At 40.2% G+C, this 23,411-nt stretch overlaps 2 pseudogenes; both read left to right on the top strand.

Annotated features, from left to right (window-relative positions):
* LOC127194122 (glyceraldehyde-3-phosphate dehydrogenase-like) overlaps positions 1 to 20,191 on the top strand; it is a 134,212-nt pseudogene extending 114,021 nt beyond the window's left edge.
* A 127-nt stretch (positions 20,192 to 20,318) lies between these two features.
* On the top strand, positions 20,319 to 20,917 carry LOC127194120 (high mobility group protein B2-like; annotated as a pseudogene).
* The last annotated feature ends 2,494 nt before the right edge of the window (positions 20,918 to 23,411 follow it).

Raw genomic sequence — 23,411 nt, 5'->3', positions numbered from 1 at the left:
TTTTCTGCATGTGGAATCGCTGTGTCGTTTTGCTTTCAGCTATAAAGAAGCTGTCCACTGTTTTCTTGCATCTTTTGTTTCTGATACGGAATCTGCCCTCATCTTCATCCCATCCTTTTTTTTTTTTTTTTTTTTCAATGTATCTTCGTGCCTTCAGCTTTTCTTTTATTACTGGTGTTGACAAATTTGTCTTCTATTTTTTAGTAGCTAAATTAATTTTTCCTGTGCTTTGGGTTTGTTGCGTTTCTATGATTTCTGGGTAATGATTTTCACCAAGTTAGATTTTAGTCATCATATCTTCAAATGTTGGTTGGGTCACTTTCTTCTGACTTCATGGCTTGAGTGTTTAAATATTCAGCCAAATGAACTTAGCCCAGAGTTCATAGATAGCCTAGCTTTGTATAATAACTTCCTTTCCATAACTTCTTTTGTGTATTTTATTGCCACTTCTCTAAGTTTAGTAATCTTTTCTTTCCTGATACCTAAGGTGTATCTCTCCCACCCTGTGTCTGCTTCTTCTCAGCTGTCACGTGCTGTCTTCCTAGGCTGAGGTCTCCTTGCTCTTGCATTTTGCCTTCTAAGTCATCCTTTCATTTCATAAACATCTTTCACACGTTAAACATAGGGAACACAGTCAAACTTGTGCGTTTTGTCTCTTTTACTTTTATTGAAAATGAATCCTTTTCTCATATAATAGATCTTCATTATAGTTTCTCCTCCCTTTACTCCACCCAGTTCTTTCCCACTAGTGCCCCTCTGGATCCACGTCTTTCCCACCAGTACCCCTCTGGATCCACGTCTTTCCCACCAGTGCCCCTCTGGAGCCACGTCTTTCCCACCAGTGCCCCTCTGGATCCACATCTTTCCCACCAGTGCCCCTCTGGATCCACGCCTTTCCCACCAGTGCCCCTCTGGATCCACGTCTTTCCCACCAGTGCCCCTCTGGATCCACGTCTTTCCCACTAGTGCCCCTCTGGATCCACGTCTTTCCCACCAGTGCCCCTCTGGATCCATGTCTCAGTTCTGGGTTGGTTTCTAATGATTTGCCCTCCTCTTCATTATAGGCTGTGTATTCTTGCTCCTGGATATTTTTGTGATTTGTTCTGGGACCCAGTTACATTTCTAGGAAACAGTCTTAGTCTTTTAGGCCTTACTCTTTCAATTTTCTAAGTATAAACAGATTGTTGATGTTTATCACCAAATGAAGGGCAATTTCTTCAAATATTTCAAAGTCTTCACCTCATTGTTTTCTTCTTGTGAGACTCTCATAACCTGTTCATCAAACGTGTCCACTAAGCATATTGGAGCATATAATACATAAGCACCATTCCTTTTCCTTTCTTTTAAAAAATTTTTACACCTTTTTATTAATTTTTTACATATACATTTATATTATTACACACATATACAATAAAATACATAGAGCAAGAAGAACCATGAAATAATCAAGAATTATATATGTGTTACATTCATAGTGTTTTGGCTATCTGTATTTGGCAGCCTTGAAGAAGACATCTTTCCTATATTGGTGCCTCTAAAACTCTGAATGTAAATCAGTATCTATCATATTTCTTCATTATTAACTTAAAACATCTATCTAGACCTAAAAACATCTTAACCCCTAAATGATTAAGCTTAATTGTAAAATGAAACTATCTGGTCTTCAACCCCATCAGAGACTTGAGAAGGAATAAAATTAATTACCTGAGTATACAAGGAGTGCAGATTAGTAGTTTTCCAAATGAGAAGATGACAGAGACAGTTTGCTACCTGTACAGTCGCCCAAAATTCTCTGTAACATTGGAGCATCATCTTCAACCTTCTGGACCACTATATCTAACAGACGTATTTGTGAGGCAGGAAATGTTGAGGACTTGCTTACCCTGTCTTGGCAGAGTTTGGCCACTGACTCTGCCTACATCCAAGCTTGCCCATTCTTAGGCAGAATTCTGTCTGTGGTAGAAATGAGGACATTTTCTCCAGTGGCTAGTTTGCCACATTTGAAGCCATCTCTGTAAACAGGTTCTCTGATGCTCATCTTCTTTGAGATAGGATGGGTGTTTCCAGGAGTTAACCTGTCTCATTGTAAATGTATCTTTAAAATAATAAAAACATCTTTAAACGCCATATTCTATATGTCTCTGAGGTTTTTAAAGACCTTATCTAACCATTTTACCTTATCTTTCTATAAAATCTTATCTATCTGTTACACATAGAATATATACTCTTATGATAAAAATAGACTAGTGATTGATATGACCATGATTTGATCAACTAACAATTAACTTGTATAAGTTACTTAGCCTAAACAGCCTGTTCTCTCTTCCCTATATATTTTTATATTCCCCCCTCTTTCTTTCCAACCCTTATCTCCAAACCCAAGAATGAAAGATAAAGGAAAGGAGAGACATTCCTGAGTAAAACCTTGTTTTTTCTCTAAAGACCAATAATAATTTGTAACCAACTTCCAGTGAAAATAAAGATTTATCACTTAAGAAAGCAACCAAAAATCTACCCAACCCCCTTAAGGGAAATGGGGTGTCATTCTCTTAATGTTTCTTCCATCTAATTTGGGACAAATAATACCTTTGTATGGACCCAAATAAATATGGGGAAATGGTTAAACAAGCTAAGAATAGCGTTTGTGGTCCAGTTTCTAAATATTGAGAGGTACAAGGCTTAATTAGAGTCCTGTGTAGGATCGTCTGAAATGCTGCACCAATTGGGATTGGGAGCTTTCTTCGAAGCTGTCTTGGGAATTGTCCTGTTCTAATGAGGCACAGCAACTGAAGCAGTTGGTGCTGGAACATGAAGGATGCAGGATGTCAGTGTCCAGCATGCTGAGAGGAATGAATCCTGTCAGGTCTGATCCAATGTCAGTGTCCAGTTCTTTTTTTCTGAAAACATATAATTTCTCACAAGCATTACACAGTCCTAATATTATAAACATATAAGGTATGTGTGATGAACAGAACAATTAAGGCTGGTTCTCTGCTCTTTGTATGAGCAGAAGAAAGACATCTGTAAATCTTCATTCATGTCATATGAAGAATGGCACCTGATATAAATCACAGAGATTCTGTAGCTAACAAGAAGCATTGTCTATGCATAAACATTCATGTCTCAGCCAGTCTTGGAGCTATTTCCATGTAGTGGGATTAGCAATATTAATTACCTGCCTATTCTGCAGTTTGAATTCTTCAAATACTGATTATATCCCCCTCCCTCATCCACTCTTGATCCCACCCCTCCCTCCCATAGTCCTCAGAAAGGAGAGGCCTCCTCCCCTAACATCTGATCTCTACCTATCAAGTCTCATCTGTACTACCTGTATCCTCTTGCTCTGTGGCCTGGCAAAGCCACCCTGCCAGGGGAAGTGATCAAAGTTGGGGGACCAGAGTCCCTGTCAGAAGTAGTCCCTCCTCCCCATATGTGGGACCCATAAAGAGACTGTGCTGCCTATCTACTACATCTGAGCAAAGGGTCTAGGTACACATCATATATGGTCCTTGGGTGGTGCACCAGTCTCTGTATTGTACTGTAGTTATCCTGTATTATATGGCTTACGAGTGAGTAAATACCATGCGTGTCTTGCTGTGGCTGGGTTACCTCACTCAGGATGATCTTTTCTAGTTTCATCCATTTGCCTGAAAATTTCAAGATTTTCCTATTTTTAATAGCTGAGTAGTATTCCATTGTGTAAATGTCCCATGGTTTCTTTATCCGTTCTTCAGTTGAGGGACAGCTACATAGTTTCCAGAGTCTGGCTGTTATGAATAAAGTTGCTATGAGCATAGTTGAGCAAATGTCCTTGTTTTATTGTGGAGCATACCAGGTGTGGTATTGCTGGGTCTTGAGGTAGAATTATTCCCAATTTCCTGAGAAAGAGCCAGAGTGATATCCAACATGGTTGTAGAAGTTTGGACTCCCACCAGCAATGAAGGAGTGTTCTTCTTTCTCCACATCCTCACCAGCATGTGCTGTCACTTGAGTTTTTGATCCTAGCCATTTGGATGGGAGTAAGATGAAATCTCAGAGTCCCTTTGAGTTGCATTTCCCTGACAACTAGGGATTTTAAGCAGTTCTTTAAGTGTTTCTCAGCCATTCAACATTCTTCTGCTGAGAATCCTTTGTCGAATTCTGTACCCCGTATTTAAAATTGGGTCATTTGGTTTAGTGTTGTTTAATTTCTTGAGTTCTTTATATATACTGGATATTAACCCTTTGTCATATGTAGAGTTGGTGAAGAACTTTTCCCAGTCTATAGGATGTCATTTTGCTCTGTTGACACTGTCATTTGCCTTGCAGAAGCTTCAGTTTTGTAAGGTTGATCTTAGAGCCTGGGCTGTTGGTGTTCTGTTCAGAAAGTTTTCTCCTGTGCCAATGAGCTCACCCACTTTTTCTTCTATTAGATTTAGTGTGTCTGGTTTTATTTTGAGGTCTTTAATCCATTTGGAATTCAGTTTTGTACAAGGTGATAGATATAAATCTATTTGCATTTTCCTGCACATAGCTACCCAGTTAGACGAGCACCATTTGTTGAAGATGCGTTCTTTTTTCCATTGTATGACTTTGGCTTCTTTGTAAAAAATCAAGTGTCCATAGGTGAGTGGGTTTATTTCTTGGTCTTACATTTGATTCCATTGATCAACCAGCCTATTTCTATGCCAGTACCATGCTGTTTTTATAATTGTTGCTCTATAGTACAGCTTGAGATCCAGGATGGAGATTCTTCCAGAAGGTCTTTTATTGTACAGGATTTTATTAGCCATCCTGTTTTTTATTCTTCCATATAAAGTTGAGAACTGATCTTTCAAGGTCGGTAAAGAATTATATAGATATTTTGATGGGTATTGCATTGAATCTGTAGATGGCTTTTGGTAAGATGGCCATTTTTTACTATATTGATTCTCCTGATCCATGAGCATGGGAGATCAAAAGTTAAAGTGACACTACATGCTGGCAAGGATGTGGAGAGAGAGGAACACTCCTTCATTGCTGGTGGGAATGCAAACTAGTACAGCCACTTTGGAAATCTATCTGATGCTATTTCAGAAAACTGGGAATAAGGCTTCCTCAAGACCCAGCTATTCCACTCCTTGGAATATACCCAGAAGATGCACCAGCACACAACAAGGGCATATGCTTAACCATGTTCATAGCAGCCTTATTCATAATAGCCAGAACATAGAAACAGCCTAAGTGTCCCTCAGTAGAAGAATGGATAAAGAAACTGTGGTACATTTACACTATGGAATACTACTAAGCTATTAAAAACCAAGTCTCACTTTATACCTACTCTCAGAATTTGTTCAAGGATTTTTTTCAGCTGGTTAATAACCAATCTCCCCCACATGGTGGTTCAACTTCTAAGGAGATAAACATCACCTGCTTTCTCACAAGTCTTTTTTTCATCCCCCACTTGTGATATAAACAAAAAACATGTGTGTCTCTCCTTCAATTGTGTTTTTTTCTTTCAGTTTGTTTACATGATGAATTACATTGATAGATTTCTGTATATTAAACTACCCCTGCATGTCTGGGATGAAGCCTACTTGGTCATGGTGAATGATATTTTTGACGTGCTCTTAAATTCGGTTTGAGAGTATTTTATTGAGTATTTTTGCATCAATGTTCATATAAGAGAAATTGGTTTGAAATGTTGTTTCTTGGTTGAGTCTTTCTGTGGTTTAGGTATCAAGGCGACTGTGGCCTCATAGAATGAGTTTGTTAATGCTCCTTCTGATTCTATTTTGAGGAATATTTTGAAGAGAATTGGTATTAGCTCTTCTCTGAAGGTCTGGTAGAATTCTATGCTGAATCCATCTGGTCCTGGGCTTTTTTTTTTTTTGTTGGGAGACTATTGATGATTGCCTCTATTTCCTTAGGTGTTATAGGACTGTTCAATTTGTTTATCTGATCCTAATTCAATTTTGGTAATTGGTAGCTATCAAGAAAATTGTCAATTTCATCTAGGTTTCCAAATTTTGTGGCATATAGGCCTTTGAAATAAGACCTGATGATTCCTTGGATTTCCTCAGTGTCTGTCGTTATGTCTCCATTTTTATTTCTGATTTTAATACTTTCCCTCTGCCTTTTAGTTAGTTTGGCTAAGGGTTTGTCTATCTTGTTGACTTTCTCAAAGAACCATCTCTTGGTTTTGCTGATTCTTTGAATTGTTTTCTTTGTTTCTAATTTATTGATTTCAGCTTGGAGTTTGATGATTTCTAGGTGTCTACTCTTCTTGGGTGTGTCTGCGTCTTTTTGTTCTATAGCTTTCAGGTGTGTTGTTAAGTTGCTAGTATGAGATTTCTTTATAAAGACACTTAGTGCTATGAACTTTCCTCTTAGCACTGCTTTCATTGTGTCCCAACAGTTGGAGTGTGTTGTGCCTTCAGTTTCACTGAATTCTAGGAAGTTTTTAATTTCTCTTTTTCTTTTATCCCTTACCTCAGAGGTCATTGAGTGGGGAATTGTTCAGTTTCCATGAGTTTTTAGGCTTTTTGTTGTTTGTTTTGTTGTTGAGGTCCAGCTTTAATCCCTGGTGGTCTGATAAAATGCAAAGGATTATTTCAATTTTATTGTATCTGTTGAGGTTTGCTTTGTCACCATTTACATGGTCAATTTTGGAGACAGTTCCATGAGATGCTGAAGAGAAGGTGTATTCTCTTGTGTTTGGGCGACATGTTCTGTAGATATCAGTTAGGCCCATTTGCTTCATGATGTCTGTTAGCTTCACTGTTTCTCAATTTAGTCTCCCACTATTAATGTGTGCAGTTCAATGTGTGATTTAAGCTTTAGTAATGTTTCTTGTAGGTACTCCTGCATTTGGGGCATAGATATTCAGAATTGAGACATCATCTTGGCCTATTTTTCCTTTGATGGGGATGAAGTGTCCTTCCCCATCTCTTTTAGTTAGTTTTGGTTGAAGATCTATTTTAGTAGATACTAGAATGGTTACTTCAGCTTGTTTCTTGGGTCTGTTTACTTGGAATACAGTTTTCCAACCCTTTACTCTGAGGTAATGTCTATCTTTATTGCTGAAGTGTGTTTCTTATATGCAACAGAATGATAGGTTCTGTTTTCACATCAGTTCTTTTGGCTTGTGTCTTTTAACTGGGGAATTAAGGTCATTAATGTTGAGAGATATTAATGACCAGTGATTTTTAGTTCCTTTCATTTTGATATTGGTAGTGGTAGAGATTGTGTGTATTTCCTTTCTTGCACTTTGTAGCTTTTAGTTTGTTTGTTAGGTTGCTGTGCACTCCTGGTTGTCCTGCTGCTCAGAAGTGGTGTGTGATCAGGGCAGCCATCTTGGATCAGTCCCACTCATTTTTCAAATGCATTTTTATTTCTTTGCTCCAGCTTGGGTGCTTCTTACTGATCCACCTTCAAGCTCTTTGCTGCTTTAGTTTTTGTGTTTCAATTGCTCTTGCACACATCCAGTGAAGTTTTATAGTTCATATAGTCTTCATTAAAACCTTAATGAAGGTTTTGGTTCATTTTTATTGTTCCAACATTTGCATTGATAATCTATATTTTGTCACTCATTCCTTGTGGCGCCTGCACCACTGCTGTATGGACTGCGGATTTAACACACAATAAAACAGCGGGTCCTTCATGCTAAGAGAGCAGCCGCCTTTATTCAGCGTCCAAACAGCCTTTTTATAGGCAGCAAAGCCGGAATGCCACTTGCAGGTGAAATCCCTCAAGAGGTGATTGCGCACATGAAGGAAAGTCCCAAGGAAAGGAGGGGTACGTTCTCAGAGCAGGAACCATGACTGGCTAATGAACATAAGCACAGACACGAAAGCTGCTAAAAATGGGACATACAACAGCAAGACAGGCAGGCAGCCCAGTCGGGCCTGGTTCCCACAATTCCTGCTACCATTTACTTTAAATCTTTCAAAATGCTTATAACAGAGTTTTAAGAGAGTTTATCTGGTATTTCCAACACCTGCATCATCCTGGGAAACCACTTCTACTGAATACTCTTTTTTATTTTACTTTAAATTACTTTGCTTGTTTGGAAGTATAGTAATTTTAACAATGCATGCTATACATCATGGATGTTACTTGGTTTGTAGATTATGTGTTTAAAGCATGTTGACTCATGTTTAGACTAACCATCATGGAGGATTGCTTAGGTCTTAGTGCGTGGATTCTTGACCATGTGGATTGCTTTCCCACACCAGAAGGCATTTGATAATGTATGGGGATATTTTCAGAAGTTCAGTGTGCTATCCAATGCACAGTGAGTTGAGGAGGATACTTTTACTTCACACACCTGCAGTCTACAGGATAAGCACTCCATAATAAGGAATGATCAGACTCAGTTTTTCAGTAGTCCACAGGTTGAGGAACGTGAGGTTTTGATCTTATTACAGAGGAACTATGGAACACTTCCCCTTCCAGTCCTATGGCTTATCCCTTATTCAAGTGTGTGGCTCAAAGGCTATTAACTAAATGTCCAAGGTATTAACTGAAGTCTTTAGTTTATGCTGGCTCTCTGGGACTCCAAAGTCCCTTCAAACTTCAAACCTCATGGGCTTTTCACCAAGAAGTCAATTCCCTGCAGCTGCTTTAGGAGTAGTGTCACCGAGTCTTGCCTGGCTCATGTGTTGCCCGGTGTTTCACCCAGGGCCTGAGAGATATGTTCATGTAGCATTTGGGTGCCCTAATACTTGAATTTGCATCATCTCCAGTGTCTTTCCTGGAAAATTCTCTCGCCATCCTTTGCCTAAAAAGACTTTCAGCTTGTATATTTAGCTCAGAATGTGCCTTACAGAGAAATATTGACTCACAGTGAAACTCACTTCATGTGTTTTTCTTCAAGGAGCTTCCTACAAACTGGGAAGTTTGTTGTCAAATCCTGACAACAATTGCTTCATATATTTTGTCTAGTTTTATGGCTTATGGTATGAGAGTAAGTCAATGTCAGTTATTTAGTTATGAATAAAGATGGGAATTTCAGAACTGGAATTTGAGTCTTAACTCTTAATCTCAGGCTTATTGTTCTAGAAGTTCTTATAATTAGAAGTAACAGTTTCATAAGAGATGAAGATAAAATTGTAGTTATCTTTTCCAGGAAATGTTTGAGCTGAATATTTCTTCCAAAGTTAGCTTCTCGCTTCACTTTCCAATGCTATTTCCAGGCTGGCTAATAATTCCATACAAATCATGTCCCCTCTACTGAGATATTAATAGCCACCTTCTATCATATCCTTCCTATTGCCAGGCACTGTGCAAAATTACATATATTGTATTTTATAATCACAGAAGATCTATTTTCTCTCTTTCACTTATAGGAAACATGAGGATACAAGAGACGCAGTTACTTGTCATGGGTTCTGGGTTTATTATGTTACAGAGCTGAGGCAACAGGCCTCATTCTGTCTGACTATAAAGTCTAAAATTTTATCAGGCAGGGTGAGCTAATTGCTACCACACATAGTGCTTAAGTCTCAGTGACTGATCGCATAATGACTTTTGGAAGTCTTCTTCTCATGCACATCATAGTCCAGTTGATGAGAAAACAGTCACACTCAGTATTTTTCCTTCACTGGCCTGGCCAGTCCTGAGGGCTGTGGAATGCCTTGACATTTCACTGTATCAGAAAGCAATAAAGAAGGAATACTGAAGATCCCATCAGAAGATTCTAAGGCTGTCAAGCGAACACCATCATCTCAAGCTGTTTTATATTGGTGTTACAGTATTTTGTATCTGTTCCATCTACAAAGCAAATAACTGACACAGGGAGACTGAAACATACTTTAAAGCTGCCAGCACTTCGTCGGACAGAGTCTGAACTGATTCTAATCTACTCGTGAACTAAACAAATTACTCTAAACTTTATAACATACATATATTCCAAGCACTTGCCACTATGACCCCTGGGCCAGTCCTCGTCAAGTCCCCACCATCCTCCTCCAACTGTCAAAAACCTCATCCCTTCCCCAACCCTCAAACTTTCTCCTCTTCTCCGGGAAGCCCCGCCTCCCACTTCCTGTCCTTCTGCCCAGCTGATTGGCTAAACAGTGCTTTATTGACAGTTGATACATTCACTCAGCATTCCTCCACATATTGAGCAGAAGTCCATTGGACTCTACCTAGCCACAGGGAGATTGGGAAATGTAGTCTACCTCTTTATCTAGGAGGAAAGGGCCACGCATTTTGGCAAACAGTAGCCTTCATCATTTCATATCACTTATTCCCTAGGTGCCTCCTTTGAAAGTTTTAAATAAACTTTGCTCTAAATGGAGTTTTTCTACTCTGAAGGCCTGGTTTATAACCATAACCAATCTTCAAACTCAGAAAAAAATTAACACATGCCATACAAGTAAATATCCATGAGAAGACTGACATTTTCAGTTACTATATATCATGTTCTTCACCGGACCAATCATCATCATCATCATCATCATCACCATCTCCAGTTTTAAGCAGTACATTTTCATTGTTAAGTATTCAATATTCTATTTTAAAGTGCCATCTACCATTTTAACTGAAGGGCTGTGTTTTCCCATCATTCTCCTATATTGTGCTCCTTGGGTTTGGAACACCATGCGGTCAACACTTTGTTTTCTGGTGATTATGTTGTTCCGCTGAAACTTGTGAGTCTACAGGAACAAAAGCAAATGTCAGAGTGTTTGTAATTGCTCATGAAACATCATCAGTGCTAAATCAAGAAAGCAACAATTCTTCAGTGTGAGGAAGACATTTCCCCAAAGGGCTGGGTTGGGTTCATCTGGGAAACAGTGCCAACCAAGTGTTATCCTAGAATGAAGCAAACCTGCAAAGCATACTACTCTGGCTGTTTTCTTCAGTGCACCTGAGTCTTTTAATTTGAGCACATCTCTTCCATCTGTTTGGTTGGAAAGTCTGAACAAATTTACAGACTTTCATTGCAAGTGCACCTGCCCTAACCTAGGGCTTCTATTTCTTTCCTTATCATGCCATTTCCAATTTTTCCCTGTTTTTAGTATCTCTCTTTTCAATCTGCCCTAGAAGTAACTGCAGTTATCTTCTGAAAGTGCAGCTGACGTTGTCTTTCGTTCTTTCTCAGCGGTGTCTTTCCGTCTTCAGATCATGACTCTCTCCCATCTCTGTGTCTCTGGTTTCCTCCGTTCATATCCCCAGGATCCAGCTACAGTGAGCATTCTGTGCTCCCAGAACTTCTTGCAGCTCTTCCATACAAGTTCCTAACACCAGCGTTTCTTATACCGAGAAACACCCCCATTCTCATCTCTACTCCTCATATCTTCCCTACTTTTCCTAGCCCCAGGAATTATTGATTTCTCCTGTGAAATCTATATTGGGCTTCTGGTAAGATAAATCTTTCTCTTGTTTATGTTTGTGTGGCATTTTGTGATAGTTGTCATTTTCCCTCTTGGACCACAAGGATCTGAGTTGTGGGCATCTTGTTAATTTTTCTACTGATTTCCTTTAGTGGCTAGAACCAAACCCTCATCAATATAGATACTTACAAATGCTTACTTGGAAATTTCAAAAGCAAGATGTGCCATCAACAATACAAAGACATTTTACTTGGAACCCAAAGAATGCGAGTTATGGCCTGTGCCTATGAAGGGCATCTTATCCCTTCTTGGCCCTCTGTTTCCAGACTACCATAGGGTGGGCAACTCTGCTCACTGTCCCCTTTTGCCATGATGTTGCGCCTTACAAAACTCCTCCAAGACAATGCAGCTGACTCATGATGACCAAAACCTGTGAAACCATAAGCTGAAATTCAATTTTCCTTCTATTTTTCCCTCTCAAGAATTTGCCACATTGATGAAATATAAACATTATAAAAAAAAATAAGTGAAAGCTTGATGCAGTGGTACATGCCTAAGATTCCAACCATGCAGGAAGCTGGGATAGCAGGGCCAATGCAGCCTAGGCATTGCACAGGCCCCTCTTAATAAATAATGGGAGTGGGGAGAGAAAAGAAAAAAGTAAAAATGAAAAACAAAACAAAAAGCCCCCATTGTCTTGTGGAAAAAAAGAAACAGTTTATTCAAATGGTTAATTTTTAAATGGATTACTAGTTTTGGATAACCTTCATTTTCCTAAGGATAGTATTATATGGATGACTTTGGTAGGAAGATAGGTGATACACCTACAAAATATATTCTAGTAACATGTTTCCAAAGGTATGGAAAGCTGTCTCTCATGTGCCTGGGATGGTGCCCTGTAGGCATCTTATTCAGCAACATGATGGATAGTTTTACAAGTAGATCAGCTTGCCTCAGACAAGCACAACTTTTTTTTTTTTTTTTGAAAGACCAAGTATGGGTGTAGCAGAGCAGTGGGAAAGAGCTGTCTGTGGCATGGATCCTTCAGAGAGAGATTGTGTCTTCATCAGAATTCTAAAGGCATTGAGACTGTCATTCAAAGAGTTAACATCTGTGGAGAATGAAAAATGCAATGGAGAGGTTTCAGGCAAAGCCTGGGAAGACTGATAAAATTATCAGTGAATTAAATTCAGACAGATGGCTCTGGAAAGAAATGAAATGCCCAAACCTTATGTAGAGTATAATGGCTCTCACTTTGACAGGGTCTTTGTCAACAGGGAAAACCCTTTTCCACCCTTTTAATCTGCATTTTAAGGCAATTGGAAGTCAGATTTTCCTTTTCTGAAAGGTGTTGCTCAGGACTTACAGCAACAAAAACAACAATAAGCTGAAAAAAACAACCTGGACAGCCACATACCCTCCTGGGAGCAGTGTAGGTGCTCAGCTTGAGAGAAAGCCTGTGGCAGGTGTATGTCCCTCATGCCACTTTTCACTGGTCTCTGAGTGGCTGCTTGCATCAGTAGGTCCTTGGCAGTTAAAATAATTTTACAAAATGCATGCCAATCATTAGCTCTGCTTATAACAGCAGGATGGCGAGGGAAGCTTTAGCCATCCAAACAAAGCTAAATAAACAAAAACCCTACAAATCTCAGATCACAGAGTGAGGAGACACAAACCAGTGCATCTCTGCTGATTTAAAATTTTAGGTTTTGGAAAAGCAAACTCCCAGAAGGCTGACTGGAAATTATTTTACATTTAGGCAGAAGTGATGAGAAAATAACACATTATTTCTTCCATGGGGTTCCTTATCCTAGTGGTTCTGTTTTATCTTCTCTCATTTGGCTCCAAAGATCTCTTTCAGGTGACAGGACCAGGCATCTTCACGCTTGAGCAACGATGGCCAGGCGGCTTCTTAGCAATGGACTTTGCTTTTGTCCAGACCAGATGTTCTGTTTCTCCCTGGTAACAGTTTTCATTGTAGCACCTTATTACAAGGCGCTCTCTGGATCAGATGCCAGGGTAGCCTCCAAATCAGCCAGGAGCAGAGCTGAATCAATGAGACAGCTGGCAGCCTCCCTGGGGAGGGAGCGTTTTTTTTTTTTTTTTTTACCTTTTTGATTCATGCAGTCTCCCCTACTTCAGATCCAGAATGCCGTGAATGATTTTTCTTAGCGACAGGTGGGGGGGGGGGGGAGCGGGGGAAGCAAAGGCGCTTTGTAAACCTAATTCAATAGAATCTGGAGACTCAGTGTGTTATTGATTAAAAGGAGAAGACCAAGAGGAAGTAGACACATGAACTACTTACATTTCCCCCATAATCGACTTCAGTGCTTTTGTCTGTATTGGAGTTGTCAGGTTTGCCTCAAGGAAACGCTTGAAATTCGAGAGTATTGTGTTTATTGACCCAGGGTTAGAATTTTAATCATGTCTCCAAAATTGCCTATTATCAACAACAGCAAGAATAGCCCCCCCCCTTTTAAAAACAGCTATAAAACTCCCTGACTTATTGCTAACTTTCTAAAAATTTAAGGTTACTTTAATGGGTTTGTTTACATCATTTGAGATTTAGTGGTGGAAATGCGTTTATCATGGCTATGGTTTTACATAAGAATCACACATTTTAACACTCAAGCAAAGGAAAGAAAGGGTCCTTTCTTTTCACAGGCTTTGCTTGCTTCAGCACACCTTTTGGGTCCTTAAAAACACTGGTCCTGGTTTCTCATTGTTCTGTGGACATAGGCCAGTTCCTTGGCTATTTTAATCCAGAGGGTTGTTGGGAGATAAACAGTGCCATACCTGGGAGATCATTCCTGATGTGGTGAGAGAGACAAGAAAATGTGACAGTAACAGAAGTCAGAGACCCTGCAGGGCAATGTCTCATCAATCACGGCAGACATATTGGCAACATGATGGATTATAGCCAACATTGACCTTGGTGGCTTAGCCTCTGTTACGTAAGTAACAGAATAAGTCAAAGCAGTGGGTCTACCCGCCGTCAAACAGGAGAGATAAACTGAGCCAGCAGCCAGAGGAAACTGAACGTTAGTGAGATGCATCATCCATATTTCTGAGCCACAAGGGATAGTTATCTTTTTGTTCAATCATTGAACATAATGGGATATTTTAGGAAGGGGAGAATGTTGGCTCTGTGTCCTTGGAGCAGTAGGGTTTCTTTTTTTCTTTCTTTCTTTCTTAACCTAGGAACTTGGAAAACAATAGATCTTGGGTTGTTGGAATATGTTCATACATATTCTCTCAGGGTGGGAACTATTACAATTTAAGTTTCTTTGAGGTTAAGAAAAAATATAAGTCTACCTAGTGACCAAATATGACACAAAATAAGGTGACAATCCCATTGAGAATACATAGGTTCATAAGCATGCAACCCAGTTTTCAGTTGTTGACATATGGTTTGGCTTGGAGGGGGGAAATAATTAAGTTTGAAACTTTTGGTGATTTTTCGATGTGATTGTAGTACTATCCATTCAAGCAATTTTCTAAAGTTTGCCATCTTATATGACCTATTCTAAATCCCCTTTTCTGGAGTTTATTATTATTTGAGCAGCCATAGAAAGCAAAGAAAAGTTTCCAGTAAGATGCTCCAAAGATGTGTACCCAGCTGTTTGGAGGACTCAACAGCTACAATGAATAAAGAAAACAGAAAAGATCGTGATCAGTTGGTTTTCATAGGAAAGCTAGGTTAGAGCCTAGCAAAGCAGTTCCTTTCTAGACGTTAAGAAGGTATGTTCTGGAGTGAGAACTTTGGCCACTTTTTCCAATAAAAATAATCAGTAGCCCGGCACCAAACCTCTAATCCTGTGGGATCAACAGATGTCCTCTGGAATAAGTACTCAAATTTGCAAACAAAAGATCTGGGTGCTTTTTGTATACCTCGATCACTCCAGGTCAAAATACTGAGGCACCGGGAGCTGGCAATAAGTAACATCTGCAGGTTCCACTGTGCAAACCTGCAATCTGGCCAGTCCAAATAGCTTTGCAGTTTTGTTTTGTTTTGTTTTCAAACATTTGAGCATTACAAATATCAGCTTTAAAAGTGCTTTTACGAAAAAAGAAAAAAAAAAAAAAGGGCAATAGTTATCACCGAAAGCTCTAAGAATACTTTTTGAATTTTAAAGAGTATGTGCCTACCTAAAGTATATTCAGACTCAGGAAGAATTCAAGAACTAGAAATGCAGAGACTGGCAAGGTGGCTTGGTGGGTAAAGGTGCTGGCCACAAAAGCTTGGTGATCCCTGATTACCATATGAAGGTGAAAGGAGAAAATAAGTCTAAGAAGTTGTTCTCTAAGCCCCACACATGCCCTGTGGCATGTGCCCTCTATCACATTTATCCAAACGTAATTGTGATTTTAAAAAGAAACAGAGAAACAATATTATATGCACCTCACTTTATTAAAGGGAAGGAACCCAGGGGAGTTTCAAAGTCGACCTTTTTTTTTTAAGACGGATGCCAGGGAGGATGGACACATTCTTTCAGGGATAACCTGAAGATATAAAGCATCTCTCTGATGTAAGACATTTCATGTGTTCTGCTGTTCCTTTGATGGGAACAGATGCTGAGAGGCTCAGGCATGCAGATGGGCTGTCTTTGGCTATGTGGGCTACCGTCTAGAGAGGATAGATAAAGCCAAGTACAAGCTGTGATTGCATTCTGGGTGCATTTCTCTTCTTTCTGGATGAAAGCCTATGATGCCGATACACTGAAAACAGAATTACTTCTCCAGCTAATCTTTCCCATTCTTCTTGACTACAGGATTTATAAAACATTGCTCTTTGGGTCTAGGCGTCATCTGGGGATCACATCATGATAACTCTATGTATGTGTGCCGGGAGGGCAGAGTCGCAAAGCAATTGCTCAGCAATGCTGAGGAAAGAAGCAATTACGGGAACACATTTTTAGCCCTGCTTGTCAGAGGGAGTTTCACTGGGGCACAAGGGAAGAATTAACTTGGGCAGCATCCTTTTCAGAGCTTAATTTAGTTTTTTTTCCCTCTTTTACTAGTGTGATTCCAGTATTTTAGCTACAATCCCTAGGCTGTAGGAACCTTTAAACAGATATATATATATATATATATATATATATATATATATATATATATATATATATATATATATATATATATATATATATAAAGCAGGGCATAGATTCTTGAAGAAGAATAAATAGGGAACTGCATAATTTATAGGAAAATGGCCTGATGGGCTATTTCTTCACAAAGAACATGAAGGTTACATTGGAAAAAGCCAAATACCTTTTAAATGAATAGTCAGTAATCACCAGCCACTATAGTAAGTACTTGGATTTGTTCTTTTATGTGCTATGTGTCCATAAATGAAGCATCTGATTCTGATGGCAGTCATGCATACATAAGCCTATTGCCACTCCCCCCTCCCCACTCGGATGTGCAGCCGCTCATGCCTAGTGTAGAGAATTAGGAAGAGTGGATGGCAAGTCTTTTTTAATATGTTCAATTTACATCCACTTTGAATACCACAATGGAGGCATGGTGACAATGCTTTTTTTTTTTTTTTTTTTTCTCATTCCACTGTTTGTGTTTAAAGATAGCAGTATTGTAAGAAAATAAATTTAAACCAAGACCCATTAAAACAAACTGCCATAGGGTCTTTAAAAAAAAATTAGCATAGCTTCATTTCACTTGTAGCTTCCAACTTGCTCATTCCTCCTGATTTTTCGTGTGATCTTCTCATCACTTGGAATGCATCCCTGCTTTTGAGTTCCCTCTTCTCAACATTTCTAATTCTACCAACCTTAACCAAACATCTCAGGAAATGGTTCATGTCTAATCGCCTCTGACCAGCTCTTGTTCGGCGATTTACGCTAATTCTTCACTTGTGGGGAGTTAATGGGAGCATGTTCTTGGTTAATTTTTTGTATGTTTAAAAAGAACATTTCTTTTAGTTTTTGAGCTTATAAAGCAGTTGCAACACTTCTGCCCTTCTCCTTTCTCCCTCTAAACCCTTTCATATATTACACCAACACTTGCTCTCTTTCAAATTCGTGTCCCTCTTTTAAATTGTTGTTACATGTATATGTATGGTGATATACATTCCTAAACACATAAATACAACTTGCCCAGTTTCTATGATGTCACTCACATGTATGTGTGTTTTCAAGGCTGATCATGTGGTGTTGGATAACCAATTACTGTGCTCTTCCCCGGGGGAGACTATTTATCTTGCTCTCAGCTTTCCTCCGTTTCCTGTAGTTCTTTGTGTAGGGGTCATCCCTCATGTGAGATTTTCCTTATCCACCTTAGAATGTCAAGGAAATGTCTCTTTGCATCAGATGGAGGCCATTAAAGAACAGCACAACCAATTGAAATGCAAAGTTGCTTTTACAATGCAACTCCCATATCTAAGCATCAACTATTACTGCAAAAGAGGAACAAGAAGGGAAAGGATGTAAGAGCTTTGGGGACGTTTGCTGTGACATTGGTCTCTTATGAATATTAAAAGCCACACCGACATGAGTGCCTCAACACCAGCTACACAAGGACGACAACAATATTGGACATGATAATTTTGTTAGTTCTTATCTAGGATGATTTCTGGGTGTTTAAGAGTATTTTTGGCTCTCTGCTCCTCCTTGTTCCAGAGACAGCTGCATCTTCTCATGCAGTGCCAGCCTGGTCCCTTGACATAATGGTGAAGGTTGGAAAACAGATTGGGCCATAGTGGGTGCCTGGTTACCAGGGCTTGGTTCTTATCTGGTAAAGTACAGATTGTTGCCATCAATGACCCCTTCACTGACCTCCACTACATGGTCTACATGGTCCAGTATGACTCTACCCATAGCAAGTTCTGCGGCACAGTCAAGGCTGAAAACGGGAAGCTTGCCATCAACGGGAAGCCCATCACCATCTTCCAGGAGAGAGATCCCGCTAACATGAAATGGGCTGATGCTGGTGCCGAGTATGTTATGGAGTCTATTGGTGTCTTTACCACCATGGAAAAGGCCAGGGCCCAATTGGAGGATGTGGCCAAAAGTGTTATCATCTTTGCCCTTTCTGCCGATGCCCCCATGTTTGTGATGAGGGTGAACCATGAGAATATGACAACTCACTCAAAACTGTCAGTAATGCTTCCTGCACCACCAGCTGCTTAGCTCTCCTGGCCAAGGTCATTCATGACAACCTTGTCATCATGGAAGGACTCAGGACTATAGTCCATGCCATCACTGGTACCCAGAAGACTGTGGATGACCCCTCTGGAAAGCTGTGGTGTGATGGCCGTGGGGCTGCCCAGAACGTCATCCCTGCATCCACGGGTGCTGCCAAGGCTGTAGGTAAGGTCATCCCAGAGCTGAACAGGAAGCTCCCTTGCATGGCCTTCCATGTTCCTACCTGCAATGAGTGCATCGTGGATCTGAGATGCCGACTGGAGAAACCTGACAAGTATGATGACATCAAAAAGGTGGTAAAGCAGGCATCTGAGGGCCCATTAAAGGGCATCCTGGGCTACATTGAGGACAAGGTTGTCTCTTGAGATTTTAACAGTGACTCCCACTCTTCCACCTTTAATGATGGAGCTGGCATTGCCCTCAATGACAACTTTGTAAAGCTCATTTCCTGATATGACAATGAATTCTGCAACAGCAACAAGGTGGTGGACCTCATAGCCTCCATGGACCACCCATTCCAGCAAGGACACGAGAGAAAGAGAGAGGCCCTCAGCTGCTGAGGAGTCCCTGTTCCAACTCTGCCCCTGACACTGAGCATCTCTCCTCATAGTTTCCATCCTAGAGGCCAGAATAATGGGAGGGGCCCAGGGAGCCCTGCTCTCTTGAATACCATCAATAAAGTTCACTGCACCTACCAAAAAATAGTATTTTTAAGAATATAATCCTGCTTTCAAGTGGAGGTAGTGCTGTTTAATAGTTATTGATCCAGGACCAGCCATGGGATCTATTTAATTCAAAGTATAGGTTAAGTACAGATATGTAAAGGTTATATCTATATCTATATCTATAACTATATATTTAAACTTTTTCACAAAAAGGTACCAACTACTCTAGGATGTGAGCTGGCCTGGACTGTGGTTTACCTACCAGGTGTCACACCATTAAAGAAAAATGCCTCTTCCTCTCCCATTAGCTATCAAATGCCAATAGCTCCTCAGCTAAGGGTAAAATTTCCTGCCCATCTCCCCTCTTGATACTGGAACTTAGCCTGACTTGAGCTCTCACAAGTCTTGTATACCACAGCACTGCTGTATTCAGAAAACACTTTTGTTGTTGTTGTTGTTGTTTGTTTTTGTTTTGTTTTGTTTTTTTGCTTGTTTTTGTTTTCGAGGTCATCCACTGCCTCTGGCTCTACAGTCTTTTTGTTCCTCTTTCCATAAAATCCCTGGACCTTGGGAGAGGGATAAAGATTTTTTTTTAATTGAAAATAGGTTCTTCTCTCATCCTATACACATGGACCACAATTTCCCCTCCATCCCTCCCAGCTTCCCTCTCCCCCAGACCCACTCATCCTCAGTTTCTCTTAAAAAAAAAAAAAAAAAAAAAGAGCAGGCCTCCAAGAGACAACAACCAAACAGATATAATAAGGCAAAAAGGAAGAAAAAAGATCCTAATGCTCCCAAAGACCACCGCCTGCCTTCTTCCTGTTTTGCTCTGAACGATGAAAAGTGAACACCTGGGCCTGTCTATTGGAGATGCAGAGGCTGAACAAAGCAAGACAGTAGAAGGAAAACAGTCCCAAGAGCAGGCAAGAGTCAGAGACACACCCACTCCCACTGTTAGGAGACCCACAAAAACACCAAGTTAACAGCCAGAACGTATGCACAGAGGACCTGGTGCACACCTATGCACCCCTGTGCTTGCCACTTCAGTCTCTGTATGAAACCTGGTTAGCTGATTTAGTGGGCCAGGAGACTTAAAAATTTAAATATTGGTGTGCGTGTGGGTGCGCGTGCATGTGTGTGTCCTGCGATTGGTCTCGTCGACGGGCTTTGAGGCAAGAGCTTGCACCATCAGGTAGATGCCACCTGCCATCACCATAGGCAAAGGAGACCCCAACAAGCTGTGGGGCAAAATTTCCCCCTAGGCTTTCTTCCTGTAGACAAGCCGGGAGGAGCACAAGAAGAAGCACCCTGACTCCTCTGTCAGCTTCGCTCCGAGAGATGGAAGAGCATGTCTGCAAAGGAAAAGTTTGACGATTGTCCAAGAACGACAAAGCTCGCTATGACAGGGAGATGAAGAATTACATTCCCACCAAAGGTCATAAGAAAGGGAAGGAAAAAGATACTAATGCTCTAAAAAGACCACTGTCTGCCTTCTTCCCAAAGATCAAAAGTGAACGAACACCCGGGCCTGTCTATTGGAGATACTGCAAAGAAACTGGGTGAGATGTGGTGTGAACAGTCTGCCAAAGATAAACAACCCTATGAGCAGAAAGCAGCTAAACTAAAGGAGAAGCAGGAGAAGGATACTGCTGCACACCACCCCAAGGGCAAAGGTGAAGCAGGGAAGAAGGGGCCTAGTAGGCCAAGTGGCTCAAAGAAGAACGAACCAGGAGATGAGGAAGAGGAGGAGGAAGATGCTGAAGATGAGGAGGAGCAAGATGAGGATGATGAATAAATGGCTGTCCTAACATGTGTGGAGTGTGTATGTGCTCAGGCAACTGTTTTGCTAAGAATGTAAAGTTCAAGTGCAGCTCAACATTTGCTTCCCTAAAAAACTACAGATTTTTGCATAGCCGATGAGATTCTTTGTAGAAAAAAAATACTTTTCTAAAAAAGGAGCTTATGGCTTTTTCAGGGCCTACAATGAACAGTTGGATCTAAAGCTTCTGATGTTGATTGTTCCTAAATATTTAATGGTTTCTTTAATTTCTTATGGTAGCAAAAAAACCAACAACCAAACAAACCAAAACCAAAACAAAAAAAAATCAATAAACAAAACAAAAACAAACAAACAAACCAAAAAAAAAAAAAAAACCCCAAAACCAAAACAACACACACACACAAAAAAACTCCATAGCAATTTGTATTACCAGTAAATTTTTATGTTGCTTTTTTAAAAAATTGTCATAAAATAATGCATATTACTTGAAAAAAGTAAAATACTGGCCACAAAAGAGGATTTGCAACATAAGCCTAACCTCCTTACAACTGATTTGAGAAGGAAGAACAAATGCCTATAAAAGCAAGCCAGAGCAGTTTTCTCAAAGGCCCATTGGGTGCTGTGTAGCCTGCAATAGCTTGGAGCTGAAGATGCATATCTAGGGCCCAGGGTTTATACAGAAGTGAGGGGCAAAAGTACGTATAGGGAGTTTATTTTTCAATTATGCTGAATTGACAGCGACCTTGATAATGGTGTCACTTGATATCCTTAAAGTTTTGGGTTTCTCTATATTTTTCCTTTGAGTACACCATAGTATTCAGGGATAGGACATATGTATTGTGTGGTTATATAGAAAAATGGCAGAGGCCATTTCTATATAGAGAGCATGGTCTTAGCTTTGCCACAGATCACCTTCCTCATGAAGTTATCTCTTTACCAAGGTACCTCTCTCACTGCATCTCTAGTCTCTCGTGGTTCTCTATAGAATGTACCCAGCTGATATTGTTGAACACATGATATGTGCATTCTGAATCTTGACTTTTTTTCTTTTATATAAGCCCAGCGATTTTGTAGTTTAAGGCGGAGCGAGCAATATCTCACTGGATAGCTGCACCATCAACAGAGAGGCCGAGACCTCTGCTTTCTTTAGTGTTTTGCTGCTACTTGCCTGAGGAGGGAGTAATGTCATATGAAGGAAACCAAGAAGAGAAGACGTGGCTAGGCTGTAAGCACTGGGCAGAAGTGAGGTGCTTAAAGCTTTGCATTAGGTAAGCAGAATTTCAGCGAGTCGAGATCAGCAGATTTGTGTGCTGTTCTGGTAAGCCACTTCCCTCCTGCGGCCCACTCATTAATTTTCGGAAGTCTGACAGAATGGCTAAAAGGATGATCAATTTCAAGTGTCACTCCTGGCTTGTTTTTAGCCTTCTGTAAAAGGAGTTCCTGACAAGTAACCCTGTTAGTGCCCTCAAAATGTCTCCTGTTATTAAATATTGGGAATGAGCTTAAATAATGAAACTAAGGTTTTTATGTCGCAAGAACTGTTGACTTAGAAGATGATGAGATTAGGGTGTATTAATGACTTGTAGGTGGGCTTGAGCACTCAAACCAGCAGGACTTTCATTAATAGATTTGCCTGAAACATGGGGATGTCCTTGCTCTTGTTCCAAATGATTGCATGACATTGTTACCTCCTGAGAAAGCTCGGATTCTCCCTTCCTCTTTCCCATCATCTGCTGTTATTCTAACACGACAGGTTTTTAACTTAAAAAAAAATGAGATTATAATTATATCACTTTCTCCTCCCATTTCCTCCCTTCAAACTCTCTCCTGTGCCCCTTGCTCTTTTTCAAATTTATTTCATTTTTCTTTAATTGTTTCTCTCTCTCTCTCTCTCTCTCTCTCTCTCTCTCTCTCTCTGTGTGTGTGTGTGTACAAATACAACCTGCTTGCTTTATATAATATGTACATGAGTAGACAACTCCTTTTTCTTTTGTGGTGGTACTTAAGCTGTACCCAAGAGAGTGTAGTTGTGGGTAGCATGTATTTTCCTCCTTTGTGATTGTTTTTCATCCCTGTACTTTTTTTTGTCAGCTCACTATTTTTTTCCTTCTTTGTTGGACAATTTTTTGAAAAGCCTCCTCCTTTTTCTACTAGCACTTTCTACCCCGACATCATCCTGCATCATCAGGCCAAATTATAGGTAATGTTTAATCACTTGGGTATCTATGGAATCCACTGATATTGATTTTGAATACATTTTATCCTAACATTTGGCCGAATGGTTTTATTTCCAGTGCTCCTGGTGAGTGAAAGGGGTGAAAGTTATCATGGAAGCCAGTTGTAGAACTTACATTGCAAAATCTGGGAAGGGCATGTCCTTCAGATGAGAATCAGAGTGTCTGGCCTTGTGCAACAGGACATTACAGCAGCGGTGAGCATCTGCCTGCAGAGGGTTGGTGGGTTCAAGCGTATGGCAGAAGCTGCTAAGAACTGGGAGAATAGGAGCGTA

The sequence above is a fragment of the Acomys russatus genome, chromosome 10 (genome assembly GCF_903995435.1).
Source record: "Acomys russatus chromosome 10, mAcoRus1.1, whole genome shotgun sequence".
NCBI lineage: Eukaryota > Metazoa > Chordata > Mammalia > Rodentia > Muridae > Acomys > Acomys russatus.
This window is presented reverse-complemented; position numbering and strand designations above follow the sequence as displayed.